The following is a 20,488-nucleotide window of genomic DNA, read 5'->3' on the forward strand; positions in this document are numbered from 1 at the left end:
CCACCCTACTCTAGCTGTCCTCTCATCGCACACACCTACATTTCTGCCTTCCTGCGCCACCTGTTCTACTTGCCCCCTCCCCGCCCCTATTCCCCTAGATGTTCAATGCCTCCGCCAGCTGTTGCACTCTCCTAGCGGTGGTCCGCGGAGAGCGCAGACGCTACTCCCGGGTATCTTCTGCTAGGAAATCTGGCAAGTAGCGTGGACTGGCGAAAGCGAGTGGGGGAGGGCAGGCGGCGAAGGGCGGAGTGGGCTCACTCTAACCCGGGAGTGACGGCCCGTTCTGGGCCGCCCCCTAATCTCTCCGATAGGTGGAGATGCCCTCTGGACCGCCCCTTTCCCTCCCTATGGCGCCTCGGATTGGTCCAGGTGTGTGTCGGGTTGGGCTGCTCTGCCCTGGCGCTCGCCCCCGGGAAGGCAGCAGGGGCGGTTGAGAAGTGAAGTCTTGGCCAGAGTTTGCTTCTTGCCAGGAAATCCGCTGCGGCGGCGGCGGCGGCGTTGGCGGCGATTCCGGGTGGAGCGGAGGCCGGCTCCCTCCCGGTTCCCGCAGCGGGCCACGGAGAGCGGAGCTGGTGCCGGGCTGCGGCTCCAGGAGCCGGTGCGCGCTCCGGGCAGCCGCGCTTTCCCAGTGAGTAACTTTGCCCTGCCCGTCTCGCTCCGCGCTCTCGCGCCGGTCCCGGGCAGCTGCCCCAGGTGCGGGCGTCGGTGGGGTGTGGGGCGGCGTCGCGCCCCGGGAGGCGGCCGGAGCGGCGCCGCAGCAGTCCTCGCGGCTCTGCTCTCTCGCCGGGGCTCCGGGAGACGTGGACCCGGGTGTGGGGCTGGCCGCCCTCGTCCGGGGAGGAAGGGATGGGCTGCCGTGCGTCGGGTGCCCGCAGCCGGGCAGGCGCCGGGGAGAGGCTGGCTGCCCCCGGCTGTCACCATTTGGTGGTTTGGGCCACCGTGTTGCCGATCTTCGCGTCGTTTGCTTTTTTAGTGGGGAGAGAGGTTGGGGATGAGTTTTTGTTGTGTCTGTGTGTGGTGAATGAGAGTTGCATTAGCTGCCTTACACCGGATATTGTTACCCTGGAAAGGAATGGGGGCAGAGATCCCCCGCCCCGCCTGTTGCCTATGAATGCCCACCTTTCCCTTCAGGCTGGAGAGGGTGAGATTTGACATCTTCGAGGGGGACATTTCAAAATTCGGATCTTGAGTTGCACACAAAGCACCATTCACTTTTCAAAGCTTTATGCCGTATTTCAAAAGAGGAACTTTTGGCTATATGTAGTGTTTCTTTGGATATTTTAGTTTACATGGAAGGTTATGAATGAAGGTGTTCATATCTGCCAGCAGCTACAGTCCATTTGTGCCTGGATTAACTATACAGATGCTTCTTTTTAACAGATACCAGAAACGAAGTTGAGTGAAAAGCAGTGGCAGTTCAGGAGGAGGAAACAGTTGTGAGCTCCGGTTTATTGGAACAGCCTTCACTTTAAGAATTTCACATTCTCGCAGCAATAGTACTTAAATGTAAATTGGCCTTCCTCCCAGGACAGATTTTGATTTTTTTTCCTTGCTGTACTCTGACGCAGCACTGATGAAGTAGGATCTCAGTAGAGCAGTTTTATTTACTTTGATAGATTTGATTCCTATCTCCACACCCCTTTAGAAAATGGACTTTGATCTAGTATCCTTTTTGGCCTGCCACAGCTTTGTTGAGCTATGAATAACAAAGTTTTGCCTTTTTACCTTGTCCATGTCCCACAATGAGTTTTCCCATGGGGTAAAATGTGGGCCAAATCGGAACCAAAGTAGAGTAACACTACTTTTAATTTGGTCACTCATATGTTGCATTAACATTCCTAATTCTGTATCGTGTACCTCTTTACTCATCAAGTTAGAAGTTTTTCATTATTCATTCAGCAAATGATAGAGTGCCTACTGCATGCCAGGCATTGATGGCAGCGGTATGTCTTGTCCTGAAGTTGCTCATACTCTTATTTGGAAGCTGATCCATACCTCTCTTCCGCTAGCTACCCAAAAGTAATTTAAACAAAATGCTGTGGGAACTTAAAAGGGGGAGCATTTCTGCCTGTAGATTGTTAGGGAAGGCGTGACATAGGCACTTCCTCTTCAATTTGGTGTAGGATTTTGCCAGGTACATTCCAAGTCAAAGGACTAACATGGAGGGTGCTGCATTATAAGATCTGTGTGAGGTTATTCTGGCCGAAGGACACAAAGTCTAGGTTTGGAGTAGAAGCCAGAGGCTGGTGTATTATTCATTTCAGAGCACTTAGCACTTTGCCTTGCTTACAGTAGGCAATCAAGTATTTATTGAACTGACTTGAACAGGAACATGAAGGATTTTGTATGCCAAATTAAGAAAATTGGACTTTATCCAGTCAGTTATACAGAGCTGCTAATTTTAAGCAGGAGAATGTCATGATAACATTTGCATTCCAGAAAGATATCTGCAGCAGTCTGGAGGATGGTGAGGGTCCAGATGGGAGGTAATAAGACAGAATAGGAGCTGTTATACTATAGGAGTTCTCTCAGGGTTTCTTGATTCATATTGTCTGAGTTTGAATCTGTCTCTATCACTCACTACATAGCCTCTTTCTTCCTTAGGTTCTTCATTTCATAGGGTTTGAGGGGATAAACCTTGAAAAAAGTCTGCATATTACTTAGAATTGTGCTTGGCACATAGTGAAGATTTTGTAGGTGCTAGTTGTTATTTTTGCAAAGGCAGTGAAGTAGAGATAGTGTGGCATTTACAAGGTAATATCAGTTGGACTAGGTATGTGACTAGATGTGATTAATGAGAGAGGATGAATCCTAGGTTTTTTGACTGGAGGCATTGAGTGTACTGATTAAGCTGGCTGTGGAGTTAGAACGGGCTGAATTCCAACCCTTACCCTTAGAATTACTATCCTAACTGAGCTGATAGTTTCCTGATATTTAGGAAATGATCATAGTACTTGTCTAGTAGGGTTTGAGTATTAAATGAAATTACACATGTAATGCCCTTGGCAGAGTACCTAGTATATATCAAATGTTCAGTAAATATTAGTTTTTCCTTTAGTGACGATGACAACATTAATGAGTTTGTGGAATGTTGAAAGATAAGAGAAGGAGCAGTTGAAAGGAATTGACGGTAAGAGTTGGGAAGGGAAGATAAAGAGTTTTGGACCAACCCAGTGAGGTGCCCTATGGGTGGTTGAGATGTCTCTGATGAAGTTGTTGGGTAGATGTGTCTGACAGGAACCAGGAAAGAATGAAAAGAAAAAAGTTCACAGAAAGCCTTTGTGGGTGTTGTAAGCTTTATGGAAAATTTGTGGAAAAGGGAGTCAGAAGAGAGGTTTACATGATAGCCATGCCAGGAGTGTTGATATTGAATATTAGGCATATCTATCCTTAGAATACATTTCGGCTACCATCCCAGGAGAACTCCAGGCTCATATAATCTCGCTGGCACCTGCCTTTCTAGTCCTTTCTGATTGTCCCCTCCAAATCCAACCTTTTTAATTTTATTAGCAGAACCATTTCATTTTTCAAAGCTTACTGAGCTAAACAAAGTTCACTCTATGCCTACCTTCCTGTGTTGAAATCCAACAAGATTTCTAGAAGAATTAAAGGTCTCATTTCAAAGGTTCTACTCCACTGAGTAAGCAATGTTGGTTAAAAAAATATGTATATGTGCATGTGTGTATATATGTGTATATATATATATATGCACATACATATATATAGTGTGTTTATACATATCTACACATACATATATATAATTCTCTATACAAAGTAAAATTCCCTGTAGTTTTCCGCTCATATGTCTCTCTTGATCAGAAAGTACAAAACCATAGAAAAATCTATGGTTATGTAAGTTTTTTGGTTGATTGGAGTTAGAAGAAACGGCTAGTTTGTGTATTAGCCTAATGAGAAGTTATTAAGAGGAATTTTTTGTAAAGCAAGTGCCCATGATATACATTATAATAATTCATCTTCTAGTTAGTATGCTTTTAAAAGAGGCAGGTATTGTAGGTTCTGCACTTCAAAAAGTATGCTTCAAAGAGTAGGGATCATATCTGTTTTGCTCACTGAAGAATCCCCACGTACTTAGAACCATAAATATGAATGTACGCATGAATGAATGAATTGTATGTCAGCTTTAATCTGTCTTGGCCCACAGACTTCTCCAAATTTTGGGAATAATGATTGGTCAGAGGGAAGATGAAAGAGAGACTTGAGCCAGGAGAGAATTTTAAAGTGTTTCATGTACCTATAGGAGGATACAGGAACCATAATAGAATTGTGGCAATTAAGAGACAGTGATTTTAGTGCCAGCTGTTATAATTATTTTTATGATTCCCTCCTTTTTCACATTTTACTGTGTTAGTTGTGGGGTGTGGTAGGCGGGAACAGACTTCCGTAGATATATTGCTTTGTTCAAAGCTAACCTGACAGTTGCATCATAAGTTTGCCGTCTCTTGGTTATTAGCAAAACTCCAGAGCAGTCTCTGATGTCTTGATAAGAAAAGCTGAAAGGAGTATATGTGCTTTGGGCCGATAGGGTTTCAGCATAATTTACACCTTTAGCTTTCCAGCCTTGAGATTTAGGACTATTGCTTCTGAGAGGCTGGATCTCAGTGGAGAAATTATGTAAGGGAAAAATGATTTTCCTCCAAATTAGTCTGGGTAGGAGAACCAAGAAATAGAAACAAATGCAGAAAATAGGCAATAGGCAACTAAAACTGTGACTATGTAGAAGTATCTATGGTATATAAGTATACTATAGTGTATATAGTACATATACTTATATAAGTATGCTATAAATAATTACATGTCCACTTAAAAAGCATACCATTTTCAAATGTGGAAAACAAATGAGATTTTAATTTTTTTCTTTTTTGAAAGAATGTCGTAGAGCTTTTTTAAATAACAAATTGCTTTAACTTATGTAATCAGGGTCATTGTAAAAAGTGTTATGTTTATCTTATGTAAAATAAGATGTACTTGTCTATAATCAAGCTTCCAGAAGCTCTGTTGACTATTACTTTGTTTTTCAAATAAAAGTAAAGTAAGTCTGGGAAATGTTTACATCCCTTCCCCACTACCTCCCTGCCAAATCGCTGTTTTGGCTACCAATCTCAAAAATTAATCTTTTATCAGAATTCTTAATGCTGTTTATTTCACAACATAATTATTGAACAAATAAATTGGAGTCCTTCACTTACATGTTACTTATTTCATTTTTTATTGTGACCATTGCCACTTTTTCCTTCCACATGATTTTGATGTTTGAACTTTGATTTTCAATAATATTCAACGAGTACCTAAGTATACAAGGTGTTATTAACACTGGGCTTTGTGGAACACGAGAGATTGTCTTTGCCCTTGTAGAACGTAAAATCCTGAGACCTTCAGTCAAGAGTTAATTATTTGAAGCACGTGACTGATACACTTCACTTCTAGTACCTTGACTTCTCAACTCCCCTTCACTTCCTTCACTTCCACTGTATTTAACATTCCGCCCAATTTTCCACATTAGAAATCTTAAAATTTCCATATCATGTTCTCTGACCATGGCCTCCTATCCTATCCTTCCAGCCCTCCTGCCCCCACACTTTATGCTATAGTGCCATTCCTCTGGATGGAGGCAGTTTGCCAATCCCTTCACTCCACCCCACCTCCCATTCCCTGTTGCATTAACACCTATTGGCCATGAGGTCTTCTAATAATCCAGTTTGCGGTCCATCATTAAGCACCTGAAATATGCTTTTACTGACAACTTTGCCTCTCTTGAACTCGTTTTTTTTTTTTTTGCTGTGCCTGCCAGATAATGCTCCTGTTCTGATTAAATCTGTTTCTCTCCCTGAGTTGCTTTGGTAACACCAGTAAGAGGCCAAGCCCTCAATGCTGGTGATTGTCTCTCAACAACCCTCCCCTCATCCGCCTCAGTCAATTAAGGTTTATTTGGCACATACTGAGTGCTCTGACACTTAGGAATACCGGGGCGTTCTCTTAGAGCTTACATTTTAGAGGAGGTAGACATTCATCAAATAATAACACACAGTATAGTTACAAAGTTTGGTAAGTGCTTTAAAGAAAAATACAGAGTAATGTCTAATTTGGGAGTCATTAGCACATGTGGCTGTTGAAATGTGGCTAGTCTGAATTGAGTTGTGCTATAAATGTTAGTTATGTATGAGATTTTGAAGACTTTAACATCAAAGGTAAGATATCCCAATTTTTCATATTGCTTACATGTTGAATTGAAATGATAATATTCTGAATATATTGGGTTAAATTATTGAAAATAATTCATTCACTTTTTTTGTAATGTGACCACTAGACATTTAAAGTGACACATGTGGTTCACATTCTATTTCTGTTGGATAGTGCTGACATTGGGTACTGTCTGGGAATATGAGAGGAACTAAGCTAGTCTCTGTGGAGCCAGGAGTCACTAAAACCTTTTCTGTGGACGTTGTCACTTCGACAACCTGTGTGGAGGTGGATGGCACTTTGAGGGAGGATGGGAAGATGGGTGGGAGAAAGCTGGGAGAGGGCGATATGGGATGAGGCCAGGAAAGTAGATAGGGACAGATCACATAGGCTTCTACAGACCCTGATGAGGATTTTGTTCTTCATCATGCATGGATTATTCTAGACCTTTGTCATTAATAAACCCTTTTATCCAGTCCAACTTCTCTAATCTGCAGATAATCTGGTCACTTCATCATGATCTGGTTTGATTTCTCAGATTTCTATCCCTCCCCTTCCCAGTTTATATACATTAGTCCCAGCTCTGTTGAAGACTAACTTTCCCACGTGTGCTCTTGATCCCATGCCTCAAAGTATCTCTCTGGAGAGGCTTCGTCAATTCACTCCCTTTATATTTAATATCTCTTCCCTGCTGGCTTTTTCTCACCAGCCTATAAATATGCTGCAGTCTTAAAGTTACAAAACCAAACTCCATTGACCCCACATTCTCCTCTAGTTACTGTTCTTAAAGCATACCAAAATATTTTAAAATTTAACATTTTATTTCTATGTATAACCAATATATATTTGGTTATATGTATATATATATATATATGACTACATTTATATAATATCTATATAACATATATAACCATAACATACTTATATATATAACTAATATATTAAAAATGCATTAGCATATCAATATAAAATTATTAATAAGGTATTTGATTTTTTCATATTAAGTATTTTAAATCTGGTTATATTTCCACTTATAGCACATCTCAGTGCAGATTCTAAATTTTCAGTGGTTAAAGTAAAAGCAAAAGGAATTTTATAAAAATAATTTAACAGAAAAATGTTTTACACTGCTTCAATTTTTATTGTGGTAAAAAACATAACGTAAAATTTACCATCTTAGTCATTTTTAAATGTACAGTTGAGTAGTGTTAAGTACATTCATATTGTTGTAACAGCTGCGGAACTTTTTCATCTTGCAGAACTAAGACTCTGTACCCATTAAACAGTGGCTCCCCCTAACCCCTCCCCTTAGCCTCTGGGAATCACCATTCTATTTTCTGTTTCTATAGATTTGATTACTTTAGGTGCCTCATATAAGTGGAATCATGTTATTTATCTTTTTGTGACTGGCTTATTTCACTTACTGTAATAATCTAAACGCTCATCCATGTTCTATGATAATAGGATTTCCTTCCTTTTTAAGGATCAGTAATAATGACATTGTATTTATATACCCATTTTGTTTATCCATTAATCTGTCAGTGGACACTTGGATTGCCTCCACCCTTGGCTACCGTGAACAGTGCTGCAGTGATTATGGATGTGCAAATACCTCTCCGAGACCCTGCTTTCAATATTTTTGGATCCCAGTTCTTCAATCCTAGAAATTGTTGCTAGATCATACAGTAGTTCTATTTTTAATTTCTTTAGGAACTCCATGTTTTCCATAGAGGCTGAGCCATTTTATAATCTCAAAAACAGTACAGAGGGGTTCCAGTTTTTCCACATCTTCACCAACACTTGTTCTGCTTTTTTGATAGTAGCTGTGAAATGATACCTCATTGTGGTTTTGATTAGCATTTCTCTGATGATGAGTGATGTTGAGCCATCTTCTCATTATGCTTGTTGGCCATTTGTATATCATCTTAGGAGAAATGTCTATTCAAGTCCTTGTCCCACTTTTCAGTTGGGTTATTTGATTTCTGTTGTTACTGATTTGTAGGAGTTATTTATATATTCTAGATATTAACTCTTTATCAGATGTATTGTTTGCATATATTTTCTCCTGTTTCTTAGGTTGCCCTTCAGTTTGTTGATTGTGTTCTTAGATGTGCAGAAGTTGTTAACTTTGATAGATAGTCCCATTTGTCTTATTTTTGCTTTTGGTGTCATATTCAAGAAATTCTTGCCAAATCCGATGTCATGAAGTTTTTCTCCTGTATTTTCTTTTAGGAGTTTTATAGTTTCAGGACGTAAATTCATTTGAGTCAGTTTTTGGATATTATGTAAGATAAGGGTCCAAACAAAATATTCTGAACATATTTTTGAGATCTAACTTATGGAAATGAGAGAAAGGTCTGCAATAACATGGCATAGTTTTAATTTGGGGTAATCAATGACAGTGACAAGGCTAGGACACAATTCTGAGATAGTGCTTAATAGTATATATTCTGGTGTGAATTTCTCTGTTCTTTTCATTTTGTGTAGTTGTTAGACACCAATGTGAAAACAATCAGTAGTGTAGGGCTAGCTGCAGCTGAAAAATGAAATGACTGGGAAGAAAGCAGGTATCAGAGTACAAGTGATTGCATCTTGTGCCTCTGCTATTAAATATGTAATGCATTTTTCAATAGTTGCCAAGCATGCCCTAAGATTATCCTGTCAGTGCCATTTAATAAGACTTCAAAAGTGTTCATAACAGTTAGATCTCATGAAATATTTATTAACCTCATTATTTTCTCTAATTTTAGCCTCTCTGCTTTCATTATAAATGAAATACATTAATTGATACTTCAGTAGATTAATTTCAGAGTTTGTTAAAAATAGATATAATTTTTCTGGCTCTCTGACCTATTCCTTTTCTAGGTACATGGAGTACATTCGTCAGCTGATCTGTATGATTTTTCTACCTTTGAAGATATATAATAACAGTAAGAAAGCTTTCAGGATTTATTCTGTGAGTCTGAATTTTTTTTTAATGATATGAGGGATATTTACAGAAAGGATTAAAACATTTTTAATGAACCCATTTTGTAGGATATAGAAGGATGGTAAAATCTGAGTGCTCAAAAATCAAAGTCAACTTTCAACTGATGTAATTGTATTAACTTTTTTTCTTATAAAAGGTTTACATGTTAAGTTGCTCGGTATGACTTGAGTCTTTCTAAATATGACAAGTGACTGAATTTTTTAAATTTATGGCTTAGGTTGTCTGGAGGCAATAAATCAAACTTGGTGCTGGAAAACAACATAGACCATTAAATGTTTCTTAAAATGCTTATTCACAATACAGCAATTTTTGTGTCTTCAGAGAGAATTACTCTTTTGGTTACTTGAACCATTTGAAAAGAAAATGTTCTGTTAATAAAAAACAAAGAAATTGCTCTCAGAGTATATTAGAATTTATGGAAGACTATCTTTTGGAAGGTAATGCTTAATATTCTTAAAAATAAAGATTCTAATTTAATTTTAAAAGATTAAAATCTCCATTTTAAAGAGTATTTTTCTATTTTCAAATTCCTGGGAAGCCAGCAGTACCTTTATTTGATTTGCCTTATTGCATACATTGTCAAGTACATAAGGGCAGAAAGGTATGTGTGGTTTTCTTTTTCTTCTTACAATGTGTATTTTTTAATAATATAAGTAGTACATGCTAAATATAGAAAATTAGGAAATCTAAACTTTGAAAAGAAAATAAAAATTAATAATCCCACCAGCTATAATTTTTAAAAATCATACATTCAACAAATATTTGAATATCTTTTCTGTCCTGTGTACCATATTTGGAATATAAAAGTGAATTATAGGAGAAATTGAGACTAGTCAGATTATGTTTCATTAAAATTACTATATTTCAATACAAATATGGTATTTAAATGGCAAAACTTGGAGAGAGAGTCTTGTGGCAAGGCAAAAGTTATTATAAATAAAAGGTAAAGAATAGTTTCAAGAGAAAACAGATTTCAGCATTTTAGTGATTGTGCAGATCCTGAGATAGCTCAGTAATGATCATATATCTTTCTTACCCAGTGGGTATTTATTGAATGTCTGTTATGTGCCAGACACTGTTCTAGCTGGTGAGAATATAGCAAAGAACAAGACAAGTGGGTTCCCTGGTCTTACGGAGTTTACATGCTGGGGGCAGGAGGAGGTAAGCAAATTAATGAAAAAGATAATGACAAATGCTAGGATGGAAATAAGATGACGTGGTTCTATCTTGACAGTGTGTTATACTGGTGGTTAAATTCTACAACCAGTCTTCCGACTTCCTTTCCTCTCTTAGTTGTCTTCTTCACCAGGAGAGCTTACCTAGTACTGCCCAAAAAAAAAAACAGTGTCATCTTTGTTTCTTGCCCTTTTATACCCTTTCCTAGAGATTTCTCACTCAGTGAAATGGCTAAAAAACAAAAACAGGAAAGAATTAAGAGGAGAAGCAGGGCATCTGGAAAATCATTTCTCAGATAATTTGGCTTTGCATGGAGTTGAGAGTTTGTTGGGTTTGAACAGACTTGAATTTCTAACCTGTCAGCATCTCAACAGTACTTAGTATTCGTATGTTCTGAATTGGGAAAAACAAAACCCTACCAGTTATTAGGAGAGGGAGAGAAAATGATTTTATCAATCCTTGTGGAATTTGCACTTTTAAGGTTTCCCATATCTGCTCAAAAACGACTTATCACCTATGTCAATTTATAAAGAACTCTTGACTTGTAACATAGCTGATTAGGCAGTATTTACAATTGAGGTCTAAGACTTTGGTGCCCTGCTTTCTTGGGTACAGAAGAATACGGAGTGGGACCCATGACTCATCAGTTGATGTTGTGGTGCATTTTTAGCAACAAAGAATGTAATAGCAGATTTCCCTTAAGCAGCAGTAGTTGAAGTAAACACAAGAAAACCCAAATTTGTTTGTATCTGCGCTGGTGTGATTACAGCTGAATGTTAAATTGATTCTTAGAAATGTGTTACAACATTGGACATGTCAATGAGTTTGAATAGAGTAGGTATAAATTATGTATGTGTCTTGCAAAAGATTCCTATTAGGCAGCAATAACTGCATTTCTCCCATTTTTATGGTATGAAGTCACTTTGCAGATAAATATGACACTTAATATTTAGGCTTGTGTTTTACTTCTTTTTTGAAACATGGGGATGAAGCAGTGAGTAAGAAACATTATCTCAGGCATACTACTTCATTTTTAGTGTTCCATAAAATCATTTTGTTTTTGATGTGAATGTCATCTTTGTTTGCTTTGCTTTTTAGTTTTAATCGTGTGTGTAGGAACCAAGCTTGGCTGCTTTCTATTTTCTGCTTTATTTCCCTTTGTACAAGCTCTGTTCCATATACATAAAAGTCAAACAGATGCTTAGTGAACAAGGTTCGCTCCCAGCCCTCTACCCCAGCCCTACTCACCAGGTTCCTCCAGAGCTGACTACTGTAAGAGTTTTTTATATATCCTTCCATGCATATTTTATGTGTATAAATTCATGTGTATATCTATGTAGACAAGATATTTTTAAACATATACTCTGTGCCTTGATTTAAATCAGTTCAAAATTTATTTAATTTGCTAGTCTTCTTGAAATTTAACTTAGTTGCCTTTCAAGTTGATTGCTGATCTTACCTGAATTATATTACCTTAAAAAAAGCATTTATATAAAAGTCATGTTTACCCTATACTATAGTTTATTAAGTGTGCAATAGCATTATTTCTAAAAACAATGTCCATACCTTAAGTAAAAAATACTTTATTGCTAAGAAATGCAAACTGTCACCTGCGCTCTCAGCAAGTTGTAACCTTTTTGCTGGGGGAGGGTCTTGCCTCGATGTGGACGGCTGCTGTCCGAGCAGGGTGGTGGTTAATGAAGGTTGGGGTGGCTGTGGCCGTTTCTTAAAGTAAGACAAAAATGAAGTTTGCCTCATTGATTGACTCTTCCTTTCATGAACAATTTCGCTGTAGCATGTGGTGCTGCTTGATAGCATTTTACCCACAGTAGAACTTTCAAAATTGGGAGTCAGTCCTCTCAAACCCTGCCACTGCTTTATCAGCTGAGTTAAGTCATATTCTACATTCTTTGTTGTAATTTCAACAATCTTCACAGCATCTTTACCCAGAGTGATTCCATCTCAGGAAACCACTGTCTGCTCATCCATAAGCACAACTCCTCATCTGCTCAAGTTTGATCATGAGATGCAGCAGTTCCGTCACAGGCTCCACTCCTTTTTCCAGCTCTCTTGCTATTTCCACCACATCTGTAGGTACTTCCTCCACCAGTGTCTTGAACTCCTCAAAGTCATCCATGAGGACAGGAATCAACTTCTTCCAAACTCCTGGGAATGTTGATTTTTTGACCTCTTCTCACGAACCACCAATATTCTTATTGGCATCAAAAAAGTTGAATCCTTTCCAGAAGGCTTTCAATTTACATTGCCCAGATCTATCAGAGGAATCACTATCTACGGCAGTTTTAGCATTACAAAATGTATCTCTTAAATAATAAGACTTGAACATCAAAATGACTCTTTGATCAACGGGCTACGGAATGGACGTGTTAACAGGCATGAAGACAACATTCATCTCATCGTCCATCTCCATCAGAGCTCTTGGGTAACCAGGTGCATTGTCAATGAGCAGCGATATTTGGAAAGGAATTTTTTTCTGAGTTGTAGGTCTCAACAGTGGGCTTAAATAGCCAGTAAACCATGTTGTAAAAAGATGTGTTGTTATCCAAGCTTTGTTGTTCCACTGACAGAGCACAGGCCAAATAGATTTAGCATAATTCTAAAGGGGGCTAGAATTTTCAGAATGGTCAGTGAGAATTGGCTTCCACTGCATTAGCCCCTAATAGGAGAGTCAGCCTGTCCTTTGGAGCTTTGAAGACAGGCATTAACTTTTCCTCCCTAGTTATGAAAGTCTTAAGTGGCATCTTCTTCTAATGGAAGGTTGTTTTATCTACATTGGAAATCTGTTGTTTAGGGTAGCCACTTTCATGAAGACCTTAGCTGACCTTCTGGATGACGTGCAGCTTCTCCATCAGCACTTGCTGCTTCACCTGCACTTCGATTTAGGAAGATGGCTTCTGTCCTTAACCTCGGGAACCGACCTCTGGTCGCCTCCAACTTTCCCCCTGCAGCTTCCTCGCCTCTCTCAGCTTTCACAGAATTGAAGAGTTAAGCTCTAGCTCTGGGTTAGGCTGTGGCCAAAGGGAATATTGTGGCTGGTTTGATCATCTGTCCAGACCACTGAAATTTTCTCCACATCAGCAATAAGGCTGTTTTGCCTTCTTACCATTTGTGTGTTCACAGGGGCAGCACTTTTAATTTCCTTCAAGAACTTCTCCTTTGTATTCCTCACAACCTGCCTAACTACTGCATGAGGCCTAACTTTCAGCCTGTCTCAGCTTTCGACATGCCTTCCTTACTAAGCTTAATCATTTCTAGCTTTTGATGTAAAGTGAGAGACATGAGACTGTTTCTTTCACTTGAGCACCTAGAGGCCATTGTACGGTTATTAACTGGCCTATTTTCAGTATTGTTGCATTCACTAAACAGAGGGGAGAGGAATAGAGATGGGGGCATGGCTGGCCGGTCCATGGAGAAGTCAGAACACACACAGCACTTACCAATTCCCACCTTACATGGGCAGGGTTCATGGTGCCTCAAAACAAGTAAAATAGTAACATCAAAAGAATAAGTCCCACTTATTTATTTTTTGCTTTTGGTGTCAGATTTAAAAAATCACCTTAGGACCAATGTCAAGTTGCATATTCCCTGTGTTTTCTTCTAGAAGTTTTATGGTTTCAGGTCTTACATTCATGTCTTTAATCCATTTTGAATTAATTTTTGTATATAATGTAGGATAGTGAGTAGTCCAGTTTCATTCTTTTGCATGTGGCTGTTCAGTTTTCCTAAAATAATTTATTGAAGATACTGCCCTTTCACCATTGTATTCTTGTTTCCTCTGTCGTAAATTGATTGACATATATGTGGGTTTCCACTGATGTGAGTTTGTCTTTATGCCAATATCATACTGTTTTGATTCTTTTAGCCTTGTAATATAGTTTGAAATCAGGTAATGTGATGCCTCCAGCTTTGTCCTTCTTCCTCAAGATTGCTAGGGCTATTTGGGGTTTTTTGTGGTTCCATACAAATTTTGGGATTGGTTTTTCTATTTCTGTGAAAAAAAAAGTTTGATATTTTGATAAGGATTTCGTTAGCTCTGTAGGTTGCTTTGGGCAGTATGGACATTTTAATAATATTAATTCTTCCAATCCATGATCATGGAATATCTTTCCATTTATTTATGTTCTCTTCAGTTTCATTATGTCTTATAGTTTTATGTCTGATGATCTTTCACCTATTTGGTTAAATTTATTTCTAGGTATTTTATTCTTTTTGATGCTATTGTAAATGGGATTGTTTTCTTGACTTCTCTTTCTAATAATTCATTATCGTTTATAGAAACACAACATTTTTATATGTTGACTTTGTATCAAGCAACTTCACTGAATTTTCCTATTAGTTCAAACAGTTTTTTGTGGAGTCGTTAGGGTTTTCTATATATAATAATGTGTTATCAGCAAATAGTGAGTTTTACTTTTTCCTTTCCAATTTGGATTCCATTTGTTTCATTTTCTTTCTACTTGTTTCTAATTACTCTAGCTAGGACTTCCAGTACTATGCTGACTAAGCAATGAGAGTGGGCCTTGTCTTGTTCCTGATCTTAGAGGGAAAAGGTTCAGCTTTTCACCACTGAGTATGATGCTAGCCGTGGGCTTGTCATATATGGCTTTTGTTACGCTGAGGTACATTCTGTCTGTACCTGGACAAGTCTGTCTTTCTCACCCTTACCCCTCCACAGTATCCATCCATTTAAACTTCTAAACCTCCCCCTCCATGCTGCCACTGTCTGGGTTCAAGATCTCTTTTTCACTGTGGACTGCTCTACCGGCTTTCTAACTGCACTCCCCACATTCTTTCTGACTTCTCTTTAAGTCTTGTTTCACCATATATCCAGAACAAGTTTTTGAACTTCAGATCTCATCTTGTCATTCTCCTTGTTAAAACCCTTCAAGTGGCTTTTTTTATTTATAGAATCAAGACCCAAATCCTTAACCTTGTCCGTACTGCTTTGTGAAGTGATCTTACGCGCTGACTTCCCAGCTTGTCCTCAGGCTCTCTGATGAGCTTTCTTTCAGTTTCCTTGACCTTCCGCAGATCTCAGCTAAAACATCTCATTCTCCAGGAAGCTTCCTTTGAACCACCTTGTTAGGCTTTTCTGATAATGTGTTATGTACTCATATTGTTTTGTATACATTTATGTCATTGGCTAATTAATGTCTTTGTACTAGAGGGCGGGGACTGTCTAGCTCTCCACAGTTACCTGGTCCCCTAGCACAGGGCCTGGCATGCAGCATGTGGCCAACAAATATTGGTTGAATGAATTGTAAATTTTCTGATGCTTAATGTATGTACCTGTTATGTGCCATGGTAACTGATAGGGGAAAACAAGACAAAGTTTTGCTTTTTAAAAAAAAAAACATTATGTTTTACTGTTAAGTTTTATTCATTTAAACTGTTTCCATGGGCATAGGAACCAAAAGATCGTCAAGGTTGCTGTAATACTCTCTGGTAATGTTTGCTGCCATTGTTAACCAAGACCAGAAGTTTAAATATTTTTAGATACATGTTTCTTGAATTTGAGGTCCAAAGTGTAAAAATTTAATTTGAGGGAAAGTGTTAAATGTTTACTTTTTTCTGATACTCTTGACTTTCTTCCTTTCCATTGACACAGTTTGCTGGAGAGCAAGAGTTGCTCAAGCATGTGTGCGGTGGTGTTCCATTTCTACTAGGTGCCTTTGTTGTTTCTTTTCATTTGTATTGTCTATCGCTTATTTATTTTCTTTCCTAATAAATGCTTTGTTCATAAGTGTTATGAGTTGACTTTTACATTGTAAGAACATAATTATATTGTCTGTAACATAAGTGAACTTTTCTTACTAGGAATTGTAAATTCTGGTTGCCCTGAGGATGCTACCAAGGACAGAGGCAGTCATATCCCAAATTGTTTATATAACCTAGAGCCATTGGCAAGAAAAAGCAGGTGGGATTTCAGATCTTGAAACATTAATTTACAAGGTAGTAGTAGATGGCCTTGAATGACAGTGTTGTGATGAAGGTCCTTTTGTACCTTAAAGGCCTAGGAAGAAAGCTTTAAGCATCATTAAAGACACTTATTTATATACATCCTTTTATATATAAAGGTTGCATTCAGAACTTGTACCAGTGAAATGTACCAGTTTTGTGCCTTGTGGGAAATTGAAGTGAATGTTTTCCAAGAAGCTTTTAGAGAGATTGATGGACAGCTCAAAAATTGAAATGTTATTACAGTTTTGTGTTCATTCATTATGTCACTGGTTTTAATATCTGAAAGTAGGAGCAAAAAGTTATTTGGATTTTGTAGATGTAAAAAGAAATGTCAGCTTTGAAGGCTGCATTTTATCACAGTAAAAATAAAAATGAAAGTACAAAACTGTGGGAGATTCCCATAGACTAAGAAATGAGGTCCATCTAACATTGTAGCCCTTATATAAATAGCAGTATGTGTTGTTTTCTTCTGGAAACTAGCCTCCCTGATGCTAACAACAGAAAATACATGATTTCCCTGTGAGTCTATTATCCATTTTATTTGTATGAACATATACATTTGTGTATGTATCTGTAAATGTATATATAAAAGCATGTGCATATTTTGACTTGTGCAACCTCTACATATTTATATACTGAAGTAGGGTATATACTTAAAAAGCTGTAGCTCTGGAATCAGACTGCCTGATTGGAGTCATGGTGCCATCAATTACTATCTTTGGGATCTTGGGCAAGTTACTTAGTGCTTCTTAGTTTCAGTTTCCTCATCTGAAAAATGGGGATAAAGCTGCTGCTGCTACCAAACTCAGGGTTATCATGAGAATTAAATCTGTTTATTCCCCATCTCAGTTAATACCATGCCTGACACATGTAAGCACTCAATAATATAAGCTGTTGTAAATATCTCCTCAAGTCCATTTCTTTTAGATGTCAATATTGCCCTCAAGATTAATCTGTTTAATTTGGACTATTTATCTCTTTGTAACATCAGTCCTATTCCTTTTTTTTCTCACAACAAAAATCCTAATAGTCTTGTCTTCATCCTGTGTTCTCACTTCTCATTTTAGTTGCCTGCCTCTTAGTATTTTCTTGGCTATGCTGTGCTTTTTTTTAGGCTATTGGACATTGATATTTCAGGAGCATGTGGGCCATAGGTGTAGACCATGGTTGCTGTTTTGTCTTTTAGTTTTAAACAACAGTGAGACCCCTCTCTCTGAGTGCCCATCCAGTCCTATGTGGAAAGTTCCAGCTAGAAGAAGCTGTCTGACCTGTGTAGCGCCGAGCCCAGTGCAGCTGTTGTTCAGAACTGAAGGTTAGGGTCTGAACTACAACTTCTCCTGATGGTGGACACTTTTTTCTAAATCTTGGAAGACATTTTATTTCTCAACAGAGTATAATTCACAAAGTAAAATATTAAATGGGCTATTAAATTTTGGCTTTGGGAAATGTCCAGAAATTCTTATTTGTGACTGAGAAACGAATCTTGAATTATAGAGAATGTAGGTGTATTTGATGAGAACTGTGAGGAAAGTTCACCTGTAGTTCTTTTTCCTTTGGTATGTTCTGATTTGGGCATGCTAACCTCTTCTCTTACCTTCTTGCTTCTCTGTTTTTTGTTTCTGCATCCAAAAGATTGCTCAAATCCACCCCTCCTTTGATTGTTCCTAGTCATTAACCTTACTTCAAGTTCTCATTACCATTCATCTTGACATTGCAAAAACTTCCAGTTTTGCTTTCCTTCATTATTGCCATTCCCCACTTACCTATACCAAACCGGCTACCAGAGTTAGCTCCCCTGACCTGAGCCTAATCACATCATCTCTGGACTCAACTCTTTAGTGGCTTGCTGAGCCACTTCCTCCAGCCTTCTCTCTCTCTCCCACCCTCCCTCTACCAGCTCATATGCATCCTACCATATGTGGTGCTCCATCTCTTCTCAGAACATTTTCTCTTTTTAAAGCTGTTTGTCCTTTGTCTCCCATAACTGCCCACCGAGAGTCCCTCTGTTGTTTCTGAGCCAGAGCGCTTCTTAGAGAAACTTTTCCTAATTATCACAATAGAAATTTCTCTTTTTCCCATCACCTTGCCTAACGTTTTGCTCTTTTATTTCACCTAACCCTGACACCCTTACATTGAGTGTCTGCTCCCCATACCTGTACACAGCTGTCTTTCTTAGAGTATTGACCTGAGTGCTATTGGCCATGAAATTAGGTTTTAGTGAAGCCAGCCAGCCATAAATGAAAGGGCAGGTTTCTTTCTGATAATCAGGCCTGAGAGGTTTTTCCCTCTAGCAATAATCCAATGATAGGGAATTTTACAGTTAAGAATACAAAAAAACAGGAAGGCTGCTAGAAGCCCATTTTTTGAGAGGAAAATGCCAGCTTAAGGGAATTACCTTCAGAGAATCACTCTCTTGGAGAATTTCATGCAGGCAGGTTAAATGTTACAAAGAGGCACCTTTCTGTATGTTGTAAAACTGGGAGTATCCTGGCAAGTCTCCTTGCTAAGTGAGTTCCATTCAAATAAATTTCTTTGGCAGTATCTTAAATTAATTAAAGATTTATTCGTTTAATGTTTCGCTTTGTCTTCTATTATATACTAATGTCCTTAAAACAAGGTAGTATGTTAATTTTCGTAAATCATATACAGATCACTTGATTGAGATTTATTTTCTTACAGGGATTTAGTTTGAAAAACATGGTGGGTAAGGATAGAGAATGTGATATTGAAATGGAGGAAGGAAATGACATAGAAAAGGAGAGAAAGGATTAAGAAAGTAAAATTATGAAATAGGATTGATCTAGGGCTGACCCTCCCTGTACGTTCAATGTACCTCCATGGGATCCCATCCTTTTCGCCATCTTTTCCATTAGAATTTGTTTTTAGCAATAAAGATGATGTAGCTTTGTTAAAAGTAGAAGGTTTGTAATAGTAAAAATGAATCTGTAAACTCTGTGTACTAGGCACTTAGGTAATTAAAAGGCATCCTCACAATTTATAAGTAATATATAATTATAAAAATCGTATTTAATAGAAGATATTTTCTTTTAGATAGTGGATTTCTGACGTTTGCTTTAAAATTGTTCTGTAAGCCAGATTTTCTTTTTATAGGCATTTAACTTGTGCATCTATCTGCTTTTCACATTCCAAGGAAATGAATTAAAATGAAGAGTATATATGAAAAACATTTTGTCTGCCAGGAGCCACAAATAAAACTAAACTTGTCTTATTATTTTGATCAATTCTGTTAGTTCTTTTGAAAACTATTGTGAAATGTACAGTTAAAATGGAGACTTAAATGTGTTCAGTTAATGAAACTGTGGATAGGTGATCAATTTTAGTTGCCTAGTACACAGCCTAGCACATGGTGGACACTCAGTATTTGTTGGCTGCAGTACAAAATGTTTGGCCATGAAATGCAGAGTCATTCAGAAGCAATATCAAGGTAGAGTATTTTGGAAAGATTAGTAAATTTCTCATAAGTCAGAAATTTCCTTCTTGTTTCTTTCTATGGGTAGAAATAGGCAGCCACTATTTTAACACCTTTAGGTTAGAAAAACTGGTTCTCTCACGCTTAATAGAAGCTCTCATTGGTAGCTTTATATATATTTTTGATTAATAAGAGTAGTTAGGCAAAAGTACAGGTGTCCCCTGCTTTTGGAAAGTTTGCATTATGTCACTTTGCCTTTACAAAAGGCCTACATACTTTTTTAGCCTATTTTTGTTAGCTGAAAGAAATCTGAAGAGGATTTTCACTTTTACAAAAAAAGGCAAAAAGTAAACATAGCAGTTGGTGTGTGTTTGGCAGCGAGCTGGTATAGATGCAGTGCAACACCCCGAACAGCAAGGGTGGCCCCAGCAAGCTCCCTCCGTGGGAGCTGCACTCAGCAAGCATCTCAGCCTCAGCCTGCCTTCACTTGGAACATCTGTGCTTTATCTTTATTTATTTTGTGCATTCGTCAGCAAAATGTGTCCTATGCTGTCAGAAAAACCTAAGCGAGGTTAATTTTTTGGGCTCTGGGAACACTCAGAACACTTTGGGGAAATTTTTTTCGTAGAAATTAGTGGTAATTGCTTCTTCACTTTAAGCCCATTTGGGCTTATGAAATGTTTCATACAGCTGCTCTGCTTTTGGCTAGCAGG

The 20,488-nt window shown here is 38.2% G+C and overlaps 1 protein-coding gene across 1 annotated transcript in view; it reads left to right on the forward strand.

Moving 5' to 3' along the window:
* The first annotated feature begins 398 nt into the window (after positions 1-398).
* Positions 399-20,488, forward strand: part of LNX2 (ligand of numb-protein X 2) — a 73,344-nt gene continuing 53,254 nt past the window's right edge. Inside the window, exon 1 of the mRNA XM_036917358.2 lies at positions 399-628. The gene's annotated coding sequence lies outside the window, so the exon portion shown is untranslated. The remainder of the gene's footprint in view (positions 629-20,488) is intronic.

This window comes from Manis pentadactyla, chromosome 2, assembly GCF_030020395.1.
Source record: "Manis pentadactyla isolate mManPen7 chromosome 2, mManPen7.hap1, whole genome shotgun sequence".
NCBI classification, from domain to species: Eukaryota; Metazoa; Chordata; class Mammalia; order Pholidota; family Manidae; genus Manis; species Manis pentadactyla.